Source organism: Phyllobates terribilis, unplaced genomic scaffold (genome assembly GCF_046119375.1).
Source record: "Phyllobates terribilis strain yellow unplaced genomic scaffold, ASM4611937v1 Scaffold_636__1_contigs__length_917067, whole genome shotgun sequence".
Classification (NCBI taxonomy): Eukaryota; Metazoa; Chordata; class Amphibia; order Anura; family Dendrobatidae; genus Phyllobates; species Phyllobates terribilis.
In genome coordinates, this window is record NW_027363396.1 from 184,655 (window position 1) to 202,529 (window position 17,875).

The 17,875-nt window shown below is 46.4% G+C and overlaps 5 non-coding genes and 4 pseudogenes across 5 annotated transcripts; all 9 read right to left on the reverse strand.

The window, feature by feature from the left end:
* Window positions 1-1,546: 1,546 nt before the first annotated feature.
* On the reverse strand, window positions 1,547-1,737 carry LOC141234184 (U2 spliceosomal RNA). The gene has a single exon (XR_012300168.1). It is a non-coding gene; the product is annotated as a U2 spliceosomal RNA (small nuclear RNA).
* Window positions 1,738-2,852: 1,115 nt separating this feature from the next.
* LOC141234609 (U2 spliceosomal RNA) lies at window positions 2,853-3,082 on the reverse strand (annotated as a pseudogene).
* A 760-nt stretch (window positions 3,083-3,842) lies between these two features.
* On the reverse strand, window positions 3,843-3,934 carry LOC141234639 (U2 spliceosomal RNA; annotated as a pseudogene).
* A 1,115-nt stretch (window positions 3,935-5,049) lies between these two features.
* On the reverse strand, window positions 5,050-5,240 carry LOC141234185 (U2 spliceosomal RNA). Its single transcript, XR_012300169.1, has one exon. It is a non-coding gene; the product is annotated as a U2 spliceosomal RNA (small nuclear RNA).
* Window positions 5,241-6,982: 1,742 nt separating this feature from the next.
* On the reverse strand, window positions 6,983-7,173 carry LOC141234186 (U2 spliceosomal RNA). Its single transcript, XR_012300170.1, has one exon. It is a non-coding gene; the product is annotated as a U2 spliceosomal RNA (small nuclear RNA).
* A 1,115-nt stretch (window positions 7,174-8,288) lies between these two features.
* LOC141234611 (U2 spliceosomal RNA) lies at window positions 8,289-8,518 on the reverse strand (annotated as a pseudogene).
* Window positions 8,519-9,278: 760 nt separating this feature from the next.
* Window positions 9,279-9,370, reverse strand: LOC141234641 (U2 spliceosomal RNA; annotated as a pseudogene).
* Window positions 9,371-10,485: 1,115 nt separating this feature from the next.
* Window positions 10,486-10,675, reverse strand: LOC141234575 (U2 spliceosomal RNA). The gene has a single exon (XR_012300538.1). It is a non-coding gene; the product is annotated as a U2 spliceosomal RNA (small nuclear RNA).
* A 6,172-nt stretch (window positions 10,676-16,847) lies between these two features.
* LOC141234187 (U2 spliceosomal RNA) lies at window positions 16,848-17,038 on the reverse strand. The gene has a single exon (XR_012300171.1). It is a non-coding gene; the product is annotated as a U2 spliceosomal RNA (small nuclear RNA).
* Window positions 17,039-17,875: the final 837 nt, after the last annotated feature.

Consider the following 17,875-nt stretch of genomic DNA (forward strand, 5'->3'; position numbering starts at 1 on the left):
CTTCACCCCCTGCTGTTCCCACCCGCCTCAACACCGTTGGAAGGGAGGAGAACCAATTAAGGCGGGGGGTGGGGTGGAACGAGCAGCTGTCTACCCTTAGCAGGAGGGCTCCTGATTACATACCTCTCCTGCTGCTGCTGCTGCTGGCTGTCCAGCAGCAGACTGAAGGTGGCTGCTGCTGTGCACAGGTATATAAAGGCTCAGAGCCTATTATGACACGCGCAGCCAGCGTTCCATTGCCACATTCCATCTACTGCAGGCAGGATACCTGGCTGGCTGAATGTCGCTGAGAAGCTCACAGAGACCGCCATAAGCAACAGTTTAACAGAATGCCACAGACTAAAGGCCCCGTCACACTAAGCGATATCGCTAGCGAGATCGCTGCTGTGTCACGGTTTTGGTGACTCACCAGCGACCTCACCAGCGATGTCGCTATGTGTGACACTTTGCAACGATCAGGCCCCTGCTGTGAGGTCGCTGATCGTTGCAAAGTGTCCTGGACCATTTTTTGGTCGTTGGCCTCCCGCTGGCCAGCACACATCGCTGTGTGTGACCAGCGGGACCAACGATCTGGCTGGTAACCATGGTAAACATCGGGTTACTAGGGGCACGCGCGCACTTAGTAACCCGCTGTTTACCATAGATACCACTCTGCTACTGTGAGCGGAGGCTCCAGCGCACGGTAGCAGAGTGGTATCCATGGTAAACAGCGGGTTACTAGGGGCACACGCGCACTTAGTAACCCGATGTTTACCATAGTTACCAGCCTGCTCCTGCTTGCAGCAGGCTGGTAACGGGAGCAGGACATCGTGGAACGATTCTTTCCACGATATCGTTGCTCCCCTGATCGCTGGTGAGCCTGCCTGTTTGACAGCTCACCAGCGATGTATTAGCGATGCAGCAACGATCCCTGACAGGTCGTATCGTTGTCGGGATCGCTGCTGCATCGCTTAGTGTGACGGGGCCTTAATCAACCAAACTTTTTGGGTTGGGTTCTCTTTTATAGTCTGCAGGCATTAAATGAAAGAAGTCAGTGTTCCAGCAGAAGGAGACAACGTTTCAGAAAAGGCATTGTAGCAAACCAAAAAAGAAATTTTAAGCGCAGCAGAGTAACCAGCGCACATACCTGTTAGCTCAGGTGAGTTTAAAAGGCTGCTGTTGATAACAAGGGCATTTGCTAAATAGATGGTGTGTGTGCAACAATATACTGAAAGGTCAATTATATTGTGCAGCTTATCTCACCACCTGTAGTTATTTAGGTGAAAGCTCCAAAATGCTTGCCTAATATGTCTGTTTATCCAAAAGGAAGTAAAAAGGGAGAGCTAGAAAGATAGCATTGCATCACATTACATGGCAATGCAATGCACAGTTGCTGAAGTTGAACCAAAATGAGCTTGTAATCTGGCTTCTGCAACTTTGAACATGAAAAATCCAATGAGGAGAAGAAAAGCAAAGCCAAAGAGTCCATCCCAAAATCCGACAAACAAGCAAAATGAACAAAAAACATTGAATTCAATTCTTTCTGATTTTAGAAACTGCATTAAAGAAGGGGTGCACCGGTCCTGGAGATACTGCAATACCAGGTCAATGCGTGGAGTGGACAGAGCAAGCTCTTTTTCCATCTCCCTGTTCTAAAAATCCATTTAATATATGGTCCCCAGATAGGGGACGTATCAGATATTAAACTGATAAGAACAGATACTACACTTGATCTTAGCCAAAAGGCCGAGAAGCGATAACCAGAATTGGTTTCAAACTACGGAGCCACCCAAGGATCCTGAAAAGTCCATTTGTGGAGATGAGCTCCTGGACTCCCGTTAAGAAGACATGTTGTCAACCTCTAGATCCCTTACATGCCTGCACTTTTCGGCTTGCTGCTGCTGCAATCCACGCGTTTTAGATCTGCATAACTCCACCTCTTTAAACACAGCACCTTCACCCCCTGCTGTTCCCACCCGCCTCAACACCGTTGGAAGGGAGGAGAACCAATTAAGGCGGGGGGTGGGGTGGAACGAGCAGCTGTCTACCCTTAGCAGGAGGGCTCCTGATTACATACCTCTCCTGCTGCTGCTGCTGCTGGCTGTCCAGCAGCAGACTGAAGGTGGCTGCTGCTGTGCACAGGTATATAAAGGCTCAGAGCCTATTATGACACGCGCAGCCAGCGTTCCATTGCCACATTCCATCTACTGCAGGCAGGATACCTGGCTGGCTGAATGTCGCTGAGAAGCTCACAGAGACCGCCATAAGCAACAGTTTAACAGAATTCCACAGACTAATCAACCAAACTTTTTGGGTTGGGTTCTCTTTTATAGTCTGCAGGCATTAAATGAAAGAAGTCAGTGTTCCAGCAGAAGGAGACAACGTTTCAGAAAAGGCATTGTAGCAAACCAAAAAAGAAATTTTAAGCGCAGCAGAGTAACCAGCGCACATACCTGTTAGCTCAGGTGAGTTTAAAAGGCTGCTGTTGATAACAAGGGCATTTGCTAAATAGATGGTGTGTGTGCAACAATATACTGAAAGGTCAATTATATTGTGCAGCTTATCTCACCACCTGTAGTTATTTAGGTGAAAACTCCAAAATGCTTGCCTAATATGTCTGTTTATCCAAAAGGAAGTAAAAAGGGAGAGCTAGAAAGATAGCATTGCATCACATTACATGGCAATGCAATGCACAGTTGCTGAAGTTGAACCAAAATGAGCTTGTAATCTGGCTTCTGCAACTTTGAACATGAAAAATCCAATGAGGAGAAGAAAAGCAAAGCCAAAGAGTCCATCCCAAAATCCGACAAACAAGCAAAATGAACAAAAAACATTGAATTCAATTCTTTCTGATTTTAGAAACTGCATTAAAGAAGGGGTGCACCGGTCCTGGAGATACTGCAATACCAGGTCAATGCGTGGAGTGGACAGAGCAAGCTCTTTTTCCATCTCCCTGTTCTAAAAATCCATTTAATATATGGTCCCCAGATAGGGGACGTATCAGATATTAAACTGATAAGAACAGATTTTTTTTTTTTTTTTTTTTCTTTTTTTTTTTTTTAGCCCGAATTCGTGTACAAAACCCGAGTGCGCTTAAAAAAGTGACAAGTGCCACAAAAAAAGTGCACTAGGATGCTGGTCTTCTTGAAACCCTCTCCAAAAGGAGAAGGGTCCCCCAAACCATTCCCCGTCCCTCCGAGCCAAAAGGCCACAGCGAGGAACAGGGACAAAAAGCCACCTCCAGCCGAAGCCAGAGGCGACCCAATCTTACCCCCAGCACCTGCCCGAGTTCTCACCCGAGCAAGGCACTGGGAGCCAAAGACTGTGCTCCCCTCCCGGAAGAGGGGAGCCAACAACGCTCTCCTCCCGAAAGAGGAGAGCCAGGGGGGTTCAGGGGGGAGCGGAAGCTGATGGCCACACACTCCCCCCCTAGACCTGCCAAGAGAGGAACCCGTAAGGGAACCGCATCCCGACAAAATCCTAGTAGGACGTGACACACGTGAATAAGTGGACACACAGTGACAAAGAAATTAAATAAATAGTGAAGGTTTCACAGTATAATACTGCCCGGACCTTCGACCGGGAATTGAAAAATTCCCCATCCTAAGGCCAGAAGGCCCGGAATAAGGGTGTGTGCGAAGAAAGAAAATTTGAAGTGCTTGTGCAAATGTGCCATAAACTCAAGTGGGGTTCCCAATCCCAGTGAGTTAAGGCACCCCAGGGTCACCACTCCTGGGGCACTTCACACTTCGGGCTTTCGATCTTCCCCGGCCCAATGGCGTCGATCCTGGGGGGCCATGCTTTCCACCAGATGACTATATTAGCCACCTGGCGTACTAACAAGCGCCTAAACCCCAGTGTGCATAATGTATCAATCTACTAGGGCGGCCAACATCCAAAACCGCCTTTTCAAAAGATACTACACTTGATCTTAGCCAAAAGGCCGAGAAGCGATAACCAGAATTGGTTTCAAACTACGGAGCCACCCAAGGATCCTGAAAAGTCCATTTGTGGAGATGAGCTCCTGGACTCCCGTTAAGAAGACATGTTGTCAACCTCTAGATCCCTTACATGCCTGCACTTTTCGGCTTGCTGCTGCTGCAATCCACGCGTTTTAGATCTGCATAACTCCACCTCTTTAAACACAGCACCTTCACCCCCTGCTGTTCCCACCCGCCTCAACACCGTTGGAAGGGAGGAGAACCAATTAAGGCGGGGGGTGGGGTGGAACGAGCAGCTGTCTACCCTTAGCAGGAGGGCTCCTGATTACATACCTCTCCTGCTGCTGCTGCTGCTGGCTGTCCAGCAGCAGACTGAAGGTGGCTGCTGCTGTGCACAGGTATATAAAGGCTCAGAGCCTATTATGACACGCGCAGCCAGCGTTCCATTGCCACATTCCATCTACTGCAGGCAGGATACCTGGCTGGCTGAATGTCGCTGAGAAGCTCACAGAGACCGCCATAAGCAACAGTTTAACAGAATGCCACAGACTAATCAACCAAACTTTTTGGGTTGGGTTCTCTTTTATAGTCTGCAGGCATTAAATGAAAGAAGTCAGTGTTCCAGCAGAAGGAGACAACGTTTCAGAAAAGGCATTGTAGCAAACCAAAAAAGAAATTTTAAGCGCAGCAGAGTAACCAGCGCACATACCTGTTAGCTCAGGTGAGTTTAAAAGGCTGCTGTTGATAACAAGGGCATTTGCTAAATAGATGGTGTGTGTGCAACAATATACTGAAAGGTCAATTATATTGTGCAGCTTATCTCACCACCTGTAGTTATTTAGGTGAAAGCTCCAAAATGCTTGCCTAATATGTCTGTTTATCCAAAAGGAAGTAAAAAGGGAGAGCTAGAAAGATAGCATTGCATCACATTACATGGCAATGCAATGCACAGTTGCTGAAGTTGAACCAAAATGAGCTTGTAATCTGGCTTCTGCAACTTTGAACATGAAAAATCCAATGAGGAGAAGAAAAGCAAAGCCAAAGAGTCCATCCCAAAATCCGACAAACAAGCAAAATGAACAAAAAACATTGAATTCAATTCTTTCTGATTTTAGAAACTGCATTAAAGAAGGGGTGCACCGGTCCTGGAGATACTGCAATACCAGGTCAATGCGTGGAGTGGACAGAGCAAGCTCTTTTTCCATCTCCCTGTTCTAAAAATCCATTTAATATATGGTCCCCAGATAGGGGACGTATCAGATATTAAACTGATAAGAACAGATACTACACTTGATCTTAGCCAAAAGGCCGAGAAGCGATAACCAGAATTGGTTTCAAACTACGGAGCCACCCAAGGATCCTGAAAAGTCCATTTGTGGAGATGAGCTCCTGGACTCCCGTTAAGAAGACATGTTGTCAACCTCTAGATCCCTTACATGCCTGCACTTTTCGGCTTGCTGCTGCTGCAATCCACGCGTTTTAGATCTGCATAACTCCACCTCTTTAAACACAGCACCTTCACCCCCTGCTGTTCCCACCCGCCTCAACACCGTTGGAAGGGAGGAGAACCAATTAAGGCGGGGGGTGGGGTGGAACGAGCAGCTGTCTACCCTTAGCAGGAGGGCTCCTGATTACATACCTCTCCTGCTGCTGCTGCTGCTGGCTGTCCAGCAGCAGACTGAAGGTGGCTGCTGCTGTGCACAGGTATATAAAGGCTCAGAGCCTATTATGACACGCGCAGCCAGCGTTCCATTGCCACATTCCATCTACTGCAGGCAGGATACCTGGCTGGCTGAATGTCGCTGAGAAGCTCACAGAGACCGCCATAAGCAACAGTTTAACAGAATGCCACAGACTAAAGGCCCCGTCACACTAAGCGATATCGCTAGCGAGATCGCTGCTGTGTCACGGTTTTGGTGACTCACCAGCGACCTCACCAGCGATGTCGCTATGTGTGACACTTTGCAACGATCAGGCCCCTGCTGTGAGGTCGCTGATCGTTGCAAAGTGTCCTGGACCATTTTTTGGTCGTTGGCCTCCCGCTGGCCAGCACACATCGCTGTGTGTGACCAGCGGGACCAACGATCTGGCTGGTAACCATGGTAAACATCGGGTTACTAGGGGCACGCGCGCACTTAGTAACCCGCTGTTTACCATAGATACCACTCTGCTACTGTGAGCGGAGGCTCCAGCGCACGGTAGCAGAGTGGTATCCATGGTAAACAGCGGGTTACTAGGGGCACACGCGCACTTAGTAACCCGATGTTTACCATAGTTACCAGCCTGCTCCTGCTTGCAGCAGGCTGGTAACGGGAGCAGGACATCGTGGAACGATTCTTTCCACGATATCGTTGCTCCCCTGATCGCTGGTGAGCCTGCCTGTTTGACAGCTCACCAGCGATGTATTAGCGATGCAGCAACGATCCCTGACAGGTCGTATCGTTGTCGGGATCGCTGCTGCATCGCTTAGTGTGACGGGGCCTTAATCAACCAAACTTTTTGGGTTGGGTTCTCTTTTATAGTCTGCAGGCATTAAATGAAAGAAGTCAGTGTTCCAGCAGAAGGAGACAACGTTTCAGAAAAGGCATTGTAGCAAACCAAAAAAGAAATTTTAAGCGCAGCAGAGTAACCAGCGCACATACCTGTTAGCTCAGGTGAGTTTAAAAGGCTGCTGTTGATAACAAGGGCATTTGCTAAATAGATGGTGTGTGTGCAACAATATACTGAAAGGTCAATTATATTGTGCAGCTTATCTCACCACCTGTAGTTATTTAGGTGAAAGCTCCAAAATGCTTGCCTAATATGTCTGTTTATCCAAAAGGAAGTAAAAAGGGAGAGCTAGAAAGATAGCATTGCATCACATTACATGGCAATGCAATGCACAGTTGCTGAAGTTGAACCAAAATGAGCTTGTAATCTGGCTTCTGCAACTTTGAACATGAAAAATCCAATGAGGAGAAGAAAAGCAAAGCCAAAGAGTCCATCCCAAAATCCGACAAACAAGCAAAATGAACAAAAAACATTGAATTCAATTCTTTCTGATTTTAGAAACTGCATTAAAGAAGGGGTGCACCGGTCCTGGAGATACTGCAATACCAGGTCAATGCGTGGAGTGGACAGAGCAAGCTCTTTTTCCATCTCCCTGTTCTAAAAATCCATTTAATATATGGTCCCCAGATAGGGGACGTATCAGATATTAAACTGATAAGAACAGATACTACACTTGATCTTAGCCAAAAGGCCGAGAAGCGATAACCAGAATTGGTTTCAAACTACGGAGCCACCCAAGGATCCTGAAAAGTCCATTTGTGGAGATGAGCTCCTGGACTCCCGTTAAGAAGACATGTTGTCAACCTCTAGATCCCTTACATGCCTGCACTTTTCGGCTTGCTGCTGCTGCAATCCACGCGTTTTAGATCTGCATAACTCCACCTCTTTAAACACAGCACCTTCACCCCCTGCTGTTCCCACCCGCCTCAACACCGTTGGAAGGGAGGAGAACCAATTAAGGCGGGGGGTGGGGTGGAACGAGCAGCTGTCTACCCTTAGCAGGAGGGCTCCTGATTACATACCTCTCCTGCTGCTGCTGCTGCTGGCTGTCCAGCAGCAGACTGAAGGTGGCTGCTGCTGTGCACAGGTATATAAAGGCTCAGAGCCTATTATGACACGCGCAGCCAGCGTTCCATTGCCACATTCCATCTACTGCAGGCAGGATACCTGGCTGGCTGAATGTCGCTGAGAAGCTCACAGAGACCGCCATAAGCAACAGTTTAACAGAATGCCACAGACTAATCAACCAAACTTTTTGGGTTGGGTTCTCTTTTATAGTCTGCAGGCATTAAATGAAAGAAGTCAGTGTTCCAGCAGAAGGAGACAACGTTTCAGAAAAGGCATTGTAGCAAACCAAAAAAGAAATTTTAAGCGCAGCAGAGTAACCAGCGCACATACCTGTTAGCTCAGGTGAGTTTAAAAGGCTGCTGTTGATAACAAGGGCATTTGCTAAATAGATGGTGTGTGTGCAACAATATACTGAAAGGTCAATTATATTGTGCAGCTTATCTCACCACCTGTAGTTATTTAGGTGAAAACTCCAAAATGCTTGCCTAATATGTCTGTTTATCCAAAAGGAAGTAAAAAGGGAGAGCTAGAAAGATAGCATTGCATCACATTACATGGCAATGCAATGCACAGTTGCTGAAGTTGAACCAAAATGAGCTTGTAATCTGGCTTCTGCAACTTTGAACATGAAAAATCCAATGAGGAGAAGAAAAGCAAAGCCAAAGAGTCCATCCCAAAATCCGACAAACAAGCAAAATGAACAAAAAACATTGAATTCAATTCTTTCTGATTTTAGAAACTGCATTAAAGAAGGGGTGCACCGGTCCTGGAGATACTGCAATACCAGGTCAATGCGTGGAGTGGACAGAGCAAGCTCTTTTTCCATCTCCCTGTTCTAAAAATCCATTTAATATATGGTCCCCAGATAGGGGACGTATCAGATATTAAACTGATAAGAACAGATTTTTTTTTTTTTTTTTTTTCTTTTTTTTTTTTTTAGCCCGAATTCGTGTACAAAACCCGAGTGCGCTTAAAAAAGTGACAAGTGCCACAAAAAAAGTGCACTAGGATGCTGGTCTTCTTGAAACCCTCTCCAAAAGGAGAAGGGTCCCCCAAACCATTCCCCGTCCCTCCGAGCCAAAAGGCCACAGCGAGGAACAGGGACAAAAAGCCACCTCCAGCCGAAGCCAGAGGCGACCCAATCTTACCCCCAGCACCTGCCCGAGTTCTCACCCGAGCAAGGCACTGGGAGCCAAAGACTGTGCTCCCCTCCCGGAAGAGGGGAGCCAACAACGCTCTCCTCCCGAAAGAGGAGAGCCAGGGGGGTTCAGGGGGGAGCGGAACCTGATGGCCACACACTCCCCCCCTAGACCTGCCAAGAGAGGAACCCGTAAGGGAACCGCATCCCGACAAAATCCTAGTAGGACGTGACACACGTGAATAAGTGGACACACAGTGACAAAGAAATTAAATAAATAGTGAAGGTTTCACAGTATAATACTGCCCGGACCTTCGACCGGGAATTGAAAAATTCCCCATCCTAAGGCCAGAAGGCCCGGAATAAGGGTGTGTGCGAAGAAAGAAAATTTGAAGTGCTTGTGCAAATGTGCCATAAACTCAAGTGGGGTTCCCAATCCCAGTGAGTTAAGGCACCCCAGGGTCACCACTCCTGGGGCACTTCACACTTCGGGCTTTCGATCTTCCCCGGCCCAATGGCGTCGATCCTGGGGGGCCATGCTTTCCACCAGATGACTATATTAGCCACCTGGCGTACTAACAAGCGCCTAAACCCCAGTGTGCATAATGTATCAATCTACTAGGGCGGCCAACATCCAAAACCGCCTTTTCAAAAGATACTACACTTGATCTTAGCCAAAAGGCCGAGAAGCGATAACCAGAATTGGTTTCAAACTACGGAGCCACCCAAGGATCCTGAAAAGTCCATTTGTGGAGATGAGCTCCTGGACTCCCGTTAAGAAGACATGTTGTCAACCTCTAGATCCCTTACATGCCTGCACTTTTCGGCTTGCTGCTGCTGCAATCCACGCGTTTTAGATCTGCATAACTCCACCTCTTTAAACACAGCACCTTCACCCCCTGCTGTTCCCACCCGCCTCAACACCGTTGGAAGGGAGGAGAACCAATTAAGGCGGGGGGTGGGGTGGAACGAGCAGCTGTCTACCCTTAGCAGGAGGGCTCCTGATTACATACCTCTCCTGCTGCTGCTGCTGCTGGCTGTCCAGCAGCAGACTGAAGGTGGCTGCTGCTGTGCACAGGTATATAAAGGCTCAGAGCCTATTATGACACGCGCAGCCAGCGTTCCATTGCCACATTCCATCTACTGCAGGCAGGATACCTGGCTGGCTGAATGTCGCTGAGAAGCTCACAGAGACCGCCATAAGCAACAGTTTAACAGAATGCCACAGACTAATCAACCAAACTTTTTGGGTTGGGTTCTCTTTTATAGTCTGCAGGCATTAAATGAAAGAAGTCAGTGTTCCAGCAGAAGGAGACAACGTTTCAGAAAAGGCATTGTAGCAAACCAAAAAAGAAATTTTAAGCGCAGCAGAGTAACCAGCGCACATACCTGTTAGCTCAGGTGAGTTTAAAAGGCTGCTGTTGATAACAAGGGCATTTGCTAAATAGATGGTGTGTGTGCAACAATATACTGAAAGGTCAATTATATTGTGCAGCTTATCTCACCACCTGTAGTTATTTAGGTGAAAGCTCCAAAATGCTTGCCTAATATGTCTGTTTATCCAAAAGGAAGTAAAAAGGGAGAGCTAGAAAGATAGCATTGCATCACATTACATGGCAATGCAATGCACAGTTGCTGAAGTTGAACCAAAATGAGCTTGTAATCTGGCTTCTGCAACTTTGAACATGAAAAATCCAATGAGGAGAAGAAAAGCAAAGCCAAAGAGTCCATCCCAAAATCCGACAAACAAGCAAAATGAACAAAAAACATTGAATTCAATTCTTTCTGATTTTAGAAACTGCATTAAAGAAGGGGTGCACCGGTCCTGGAGATACTGCAATACCAGGTCAATGCGTGGAGTGGACAGAGCAAGCTCTTTTTCCATCTCCCTGTTCTAAAAATCCATTTAATATATGGTCCCCAGATAGGGGACGTATCAGATATTAAACTGATAAGAACAGATCAGGTTTCAACATATTTTATTAAGTGCGTAAAACATGGTTTACAATCAAAAACAGCAACACAAACAGTACATTATTAAAACACAGAATTCCACCCATAAAAACCCCATATACGATTGGCATCCCTTCTCCCAATACATTTGACATCCCTTAAGTAATAAATATACATCTGGCTAAAAGCAATTTTAAGACAATCCTTCACAGAAATAGCATCACGTTTAAAAAGTAAAATATTGCGTGCCTTCCAAAGGGCGTCTTTAAAACAGTTAATCATACACCAACATATACAATACTGTTGAGGGGTCGGACATTTAAAAAGGCCATATAAAACATATTCATGGTTAAAATCTCTTAAACCGCAAGTCCATTTTAAAAGAATCCCAACTTTGTGCCAAAGTTCCTGTGCAAATGGGCAATTCCACATAAGGTGCAAGGTGGTTTCGTCATTAACACATGAGTCTCTAGGGCATTTGGCTCTGGCCACCAGGCCTCTCCTGTGTTGAAACTCTCTGGTGGGGAGGCACTGGTGGACCACCATCCATGCGATGTCCTTATGTCCATTTGCTAAGAATTTCCCGAAGACATTCTTCCAAACTTGCTTCGATCTCTCTTCTGAGAAATTTACTATGGGGGTCACATCTTCATTCCTCCTCAGAAAAGATAAAAGCTTCTTGCGGTCTTTAAAAATGTCCATATTAAAATCACCAAGGCTATAAAATCGAACAGTCTTTTCTAAGATTGCTTGGTGTTTGTTGGGGCATAGTAAAACAGGGGAATTCAACGACAACTTAAACCATCTTTTAAAAAACATCCCACAAGTATATTTTAAAAAATAACTTAGCGCACTATTACCATTAAAATGTTTGAAACAAAAGCAGAAATAATTTAAATACAAATAAATATGTAAGTCGGGGACATCCCTTCCGCCGTTCATTTTATTCTTCCTCATTATTTCTCGCCTTAATTTTTCCATTTTGGAGTTCCATAAAAACATAAAGATCATCCTAGTCATTTTTTTAATTAAAACATCAGAGGGGGGGTACACCATAGCTATATACAGTATGAGGGGTAACAACACTGATTTTATAATTAAAATTTTCCCCTCCATTGTTAGGGACCTCAAACCCCAAAATGATATTTTCTTTGACATTTTTTCTATGACATTCTCCCAGCTTTGAGTTCCCACATTCTCCTCGTTAAAAACAACTCCAAGAATTTTTACATTGTCTCGTTTTATAGTGAGCTGCGGGAGTTGGGCGGTGTCCCAGGATCCCAAAGTCAGACATTCAGATTTATTTAAATTAAGTTTCAAACCGGATGCCTGGGAAAAAAAATCAATGCGCAGCACCGCCCTCCGGAGGGAAGCAGGGTCCACGCACACAACCGTCACGTCATCCATGTAGCCAAAGACTCTCACATCACTGCCACCTCCGCCAGGAACAGGAACCCCTCTAATCACTTTGTCTTTTCTTATTGCGCTCAGCAGGGGCTCCATGGCGCAGATGAACAGGATGGGCGACAAGGGGCATCCCTGCTTCACTCCGGACTCAAGGGGAACTCCATCTGTTAAAAAGCCATTAAGAGAAATTTGACTAAAACAATTTTTATATAAAATCTTAATACAATTTAAAAGCATATTAGGGATACCCATTCTTTTTAAAACTCTAAAAAGAAATCTATGAGAGACTCTATCGAAAGCTTTTTCAAAATCTAGGGCTAAAAGAGCTACATTTTGACCCCGGTCTCTGGAATACCAAATTACATCCCTTAATACGTTTAAAACCTCTGAAATACTTCTGCCTGGTACACTACAAACCTGCTCAGGCTGGATTAGTTTGGCAATGACATTCCTGAGCCGGTTTGCAACCACCTTAGCAAGTACCTTGTAATCAACATTTAGGAGAGTTATGGGTCTCCAATTCGCTAGAGCACTGCGGTCACCTTTTTTATATATCAAAGACACCACTCCTCTCCTCCACGAAAATGGCAACTGTTCACAAATAAAAACTTCTTTAAAAAGCATAAAAAGGTCCTCTTTTAAAATGTCCCAAAAAGTAAGGTAAAATTCTACAGGTAGGCCGTCACAGCCAGGTGCTTTACCCTTAGAGAAACTTTTAAAAACATAAAATAATTCCTCTAAAACAATATCGCGTTCTAAAAACTCCTGGTCTGTAAAATTTAACTTAAAATCGAGATCATTAAGAGCATCAGATAAAAAGGACTCATCTATACACTTTTTACTAAAAAGATGCTTATAAAAGTTAAAAGTAGCATTCAACATTCCCTGCATAGATGTTTCACCCTCTAGATTTGTGATCACTTCTCTTTTATCCATGACTTTTTTGAAGAAGAAGCGAGAGCACTTCTCCCCCTCCTCCAAGTGCTGCACTCTAGAGTTAAAAATAACCTCTTTCTCCTTTGTGTCTATGCAGTTCTGAATTTCAGTTTTTAGGCCAGCAATATCATCTCCCACCTCCACCCCTAGCTCTTTGAATTTAAAAAGTGTTTGTAGTTTGGTGTTAAGATCACTAAAACATCTTTTTTTCTCGCTGGCTTTACGTCTCCCTGCTTTTATAAAAAACATTCTGACTTTTTTTTTCAAAATTTCCCACCAGGTTACCATAGGGGCATCAGAAGGTTTTTGTCGCCGCCAGGCTTGATAGGCTTTAACAAAGTCTTGTCGAATCAGAGGGTCCTCCAGCAGGTAAGTACTTAGACGCCAGAGGCCCCTGTTGACCCTCTGTTCATCCCGGTATTCTAGGTGCACCTCCAAGCCCTTATGGTCAGAAAATATATTTGATGTTAAAACACATTTTACAGGGTTAAAATCATCTGATAGGAAAATAAAATCGATCCTGGAGGACACCCCTCTTCCGGACCACGTGTAACCAGGGTCCGTCGGCAGGAGTGACCTCCACGCATCGCATAATTTAAAATCAGTTATAAAATCTTTCAATAGATGACATGACTTATCCAATTTGCGTAAAGGGTCACCCCCCGCTCGTTGTTCGCTAGCACAAAGACAATTAAAATCACCCCCTACGATCAGGGGAGGTGACCCAGTACAGTACAATGGCAATATCCCAAATAAATTAATTCTCTCTTGCTTATCAGGGGGAGCATAAACATTCATTACACGTAGGATAAAACCATTAAATTTAAAATGCACTAAAACCACTCTGCCTGGTACTATTTCTGTGACAGCATTTATAGTAATATTTCTCCCACGACAGAGGAAGCCCACCCCTGCTGTCTTGTTGTCGTTGGAGCCAGACCAGATGGAGGGCCCCAGTCTCCAATCTGTCTTGATATCATTATAATTTAGTGCATGTTGTATCCCGCATTCCTGTAATAAACATATGTCAAAGTCAGTGGTTTCTAAGTACTTAAATAGAGCAGCCCTACGAACTGGGCTCTTTAATGACCTCACATTCAGTGAGACAAGTCTTAATGTGGGCATTCATAGGTCAGGGTGGTGGATCTTCCATGAGGACACCTGACTCAAAGCCCTGTATATCAAATTGCTCCAGGACATCCGGGCTAGAGGACCCAAACGACTCGATATTCTGTGAGCCGGCAGTTGCCCCCTCGTAGGTCACGGTTCCCAGCCACATTCCAGGAGACGCTGGGGCTTCGACATTCCGTCTCTTTTTCGGGGCAGACTCCACTAGGTCACTGGTGCAGTCCTCCTCTTCCTCCACCTCCTCCAGGGGGGGAGACTGGTCCATCAGGACAAGATCAGCAACACAGATTTCCTGATGTTCGCCACCTAGAAGCAAAGCCCCCTCATCTGGCTGGCTAATCGCCCTGGAAGATCCTGAGGCCATCGCTGCGTGGTCCCCTGTAGCCAACCGCACAGGGGCACCACCCTCCAGCCCAACAGGATCGGTATCGGGAACCATCGATACGGAGGATACCCTCCCAGAAGGAGGACCCCCCCGCTCCGGTCCATGCGAGGTCCGCCCATCGTTAAGGGACTTCGATGCAGGGGCCGCCCCAGAGGGGCCTCCGGCTCCCTGCTCCATCCCAGCCTTCTCGCCCTTCGAACCGCCCTCCGACGCCGGCCTGCCAGTGAAGACCGGTGGGCGCATCGGCTCAGCTTCAGAAGATGCAGCTTCTGCGTAGGTCCTGGTCCTGGTCCTGTTGGGGCATCCTCGGAACATGTGCCCCGCCTCACCGCAGAGATTACATTTCCTCCCAGCGGGACAGTCCTTCATTAAATGTCCGTAACAGCTGCAATTATTGCAGCGGTCTACTTTCCTGCCCGTGCAGGACGTTTGGGTATGACCCATTTGTCCACAGTTCCTGCAACATACTGGCATTCCAGGATAAAATAAGTAGCCTCTGCTCTTACCGATTACGAAGGTTGAGGGAGGGTGTAGCATTCCTCCCACTCCACTAAGGTCCCTCTTTAGACGGGCCATATACCTTCTCTTGCCGCACCAGAAGCCTACCGCGTTCTTCACAGTACCCAGGTATCTCAAATCATCACAATAGCGGGTAAGGTAGGTCGAGATGTCTGCAGCTTCCACAAAGGGGTTCGGGAAATGCACCACGATGGGGATCTCGTCATAAGCATACAAGAGACAAAAGGTTAGTCCATCCAATTCATCTAAGTAGTTTTTCTCGTTTACCTTTTGTACGAGTTGCTGACAGCATCCCTGGCTCTTGAAGGTGATGGTGTAAGTCCCCTTGTACTCGTTGTCCTGGAAGCAGAATATGTCTTCCCGCCGAAACTCCAGAACTCCAAGAAGAATCCTATGGCAGATGTAGTCCAAATTCTTCTCCATCCTCGATGCTGCTCCAACTTCAATCCTCACGGTGTTCCGCATCCGGGCATCACCCGATGAATATGTGAGCGTTGCCGGCATCCTTCACTCAGGAACGTACCGACTCTTCTCTCTGAAAGGCGCAAGCCTTCATGGGATCCCTTCCCGTTGCTCCCGGACTAATCCTTCCTCCCAATAGCAGCAGGGGGGTTAAGTCCCTCCGAAGAGGAACGATCCCCCCAGGCCGAGAGAAAGGGTACCAAGAGCACCTCACAGGCAAAACCACACAGGTAAACCTGATAGATCGTGCCAAAAGGCCGAGAAGCGATAACCAGAATTGGTTTCAAACTACGGAGCCACCCAAGGATCCTGAAAAGTCCATTTGTGGAGATGAGCTCCTGGACTCCCGTTAAGAAGACATGTTGTCAACCTCTAGATCCCTTACATGCCTGCACTTTTCGGCTTGCTGCTGCTGCAATCCACGCGTTTTAGATCTGCATAACTCCACCTCTTTAAACACAGCACCTTCACCCCCTGCTGTTCCCACCCGCCTCAACACCGTTGGAAGGGAGGAGAACCAATTAAGGCGGGGGGTGGGGTGGAACGAGCAGCTGTCTACCCTTAGCAGGAGGGCTCCTGATTACATACCTCTCCTGCTGCTGCTGCTGGCTGTCCAGCAGCAGACTGAAGGTGGCTGCTGCTGTGCACAGGTATATAAAGGCTCAGAGCCTATTATGACACGCGCAGCCAGCGTTCCATTGCCACATTCCATCTACTGCAGGCAGGATACCTGGCTGGCTGAATGTCGCTGAGAAGCTCACAGAGACCGCCATAAGCAACAGTTTAACAGAATGCCACAGACTAATCAACCAAACTTTTTGGGTTGGGTTCTCTTTTATAGTCTGCAGGCATTAAATGAAAGAAGTCAGTGTTCCAGCAGAAGGCGACAACGTTTCAGAAAAGGCATTGTAGCAAACCAAAAAAGAAATTTTAAGCGCAGCAGAGTAACCAGCGCACATACCTGTTAGCTCAGGTGAGTTTAAAAGGCTGCTGTTGATAACAAGGGCATTTGCTAAATAGATGGTGTGTGTGCAACAATATACTGAAAGGTCAATTATATTGTGCAGCTTATCTCACCACCTGTAGTTATTTAGGTGAAAGCTCCAAAATGCTTGCCTAATATGTCTGTTTATCCAAAAGGAAGTAAAAAGGGAGAGCTAGAAAGATAGCATTGCATCACATCACATGGCAATGCAATGCACAGTTGCTGAAGTTGAACCAAAATGAGCTTGTAATCTGGCTTCTGCAACTTTGAACATGAAAAATCCAATGAGGAGAAGAAAAGCAAAGCCAAAGAGTCCATCCCAAAATCCGACAAACAAGCAAAATGAACAAAAAACATTGAATTCAATTGTTTCTGATTTTAGAAACTGCATTAAAGAAGGGGTGCACCGGTCCTGGAGATACTGCAATACCAGGTCAATGCGTGGAGTGGACAGAGCAAGCTCTTTTTCCATCTCCCTGTTCTAAAAATCCATTTAATATATGGTCCCCAGATAGGGGACGTATCAGATATTAAACTGATAAGAACAGATACTACACTTGATCTTAGCCAAAAGGCCGAGAAGCGATAACCAGAATTGGTTTCAAACTACGGAGCCACCCAAGGATCCTGAAAAGTCCATTTGTGGAGATGAGCTCCTGGACTCCCGTTAAGAAGACATGTTGTCAACCTCTAGATCCCTTACATGCCTGCACTTTTCGGCTTGCTGCTGCTGCAATCCACGCGTTTTAGATCTGCATAACTCCACCTCTTTAAACACAGCACCTTCACCCCCTGCTGTTCCCACCCGCCTCAACACCGTTGGAAGGGAGGAGAACCAATTAAGGCGGGGGGTGGGGTGGAACGAGCAGCTGTCTACCCTTAGCAGGAGGGCTCCTGATTACATACCTCTCCTGCTGCTGCTGCTGCTGGCTGTCCAGCAGCAGACTGAAGGTGGCTGCTGCTGTGCACAGGTATATAAAGGCTCAGAGCCTATTATGACACGCGCAGCCAGCGTTCCATTGCCACATTCCATCTACTGCAGGCAGGATACCTGGCTGGCTGAATGTCGCTGAGAAGCTCACAGAGACCGCCATAAGCAACAGTTTAACAGAATGCCACAGACTAATCAACCAAACTTTTTGGGTTGGGTTCTCTTTTATAGTCTGCAGGCATTAAATGAAAGAAGTCAGTGTTCCAGCAGAAGGAGACAACGTTTCAGAAAAGGCATTGTAGCAAACCAAAAAAGAAATTTTAAGCGCAGCAGAGTAACCAGCGCACATACCTGTTAGCTCAGGTGAGTTTAAAAGGCTGCTGTTGATAACAAGGGCATTTGCTAAATAGATGGTGTGTGTGCAACAATATACTGAAAGGTCAATTATATTGTGCAGCTTATCTCACCACCTGTAGTTATTTAGGTGAAAGCT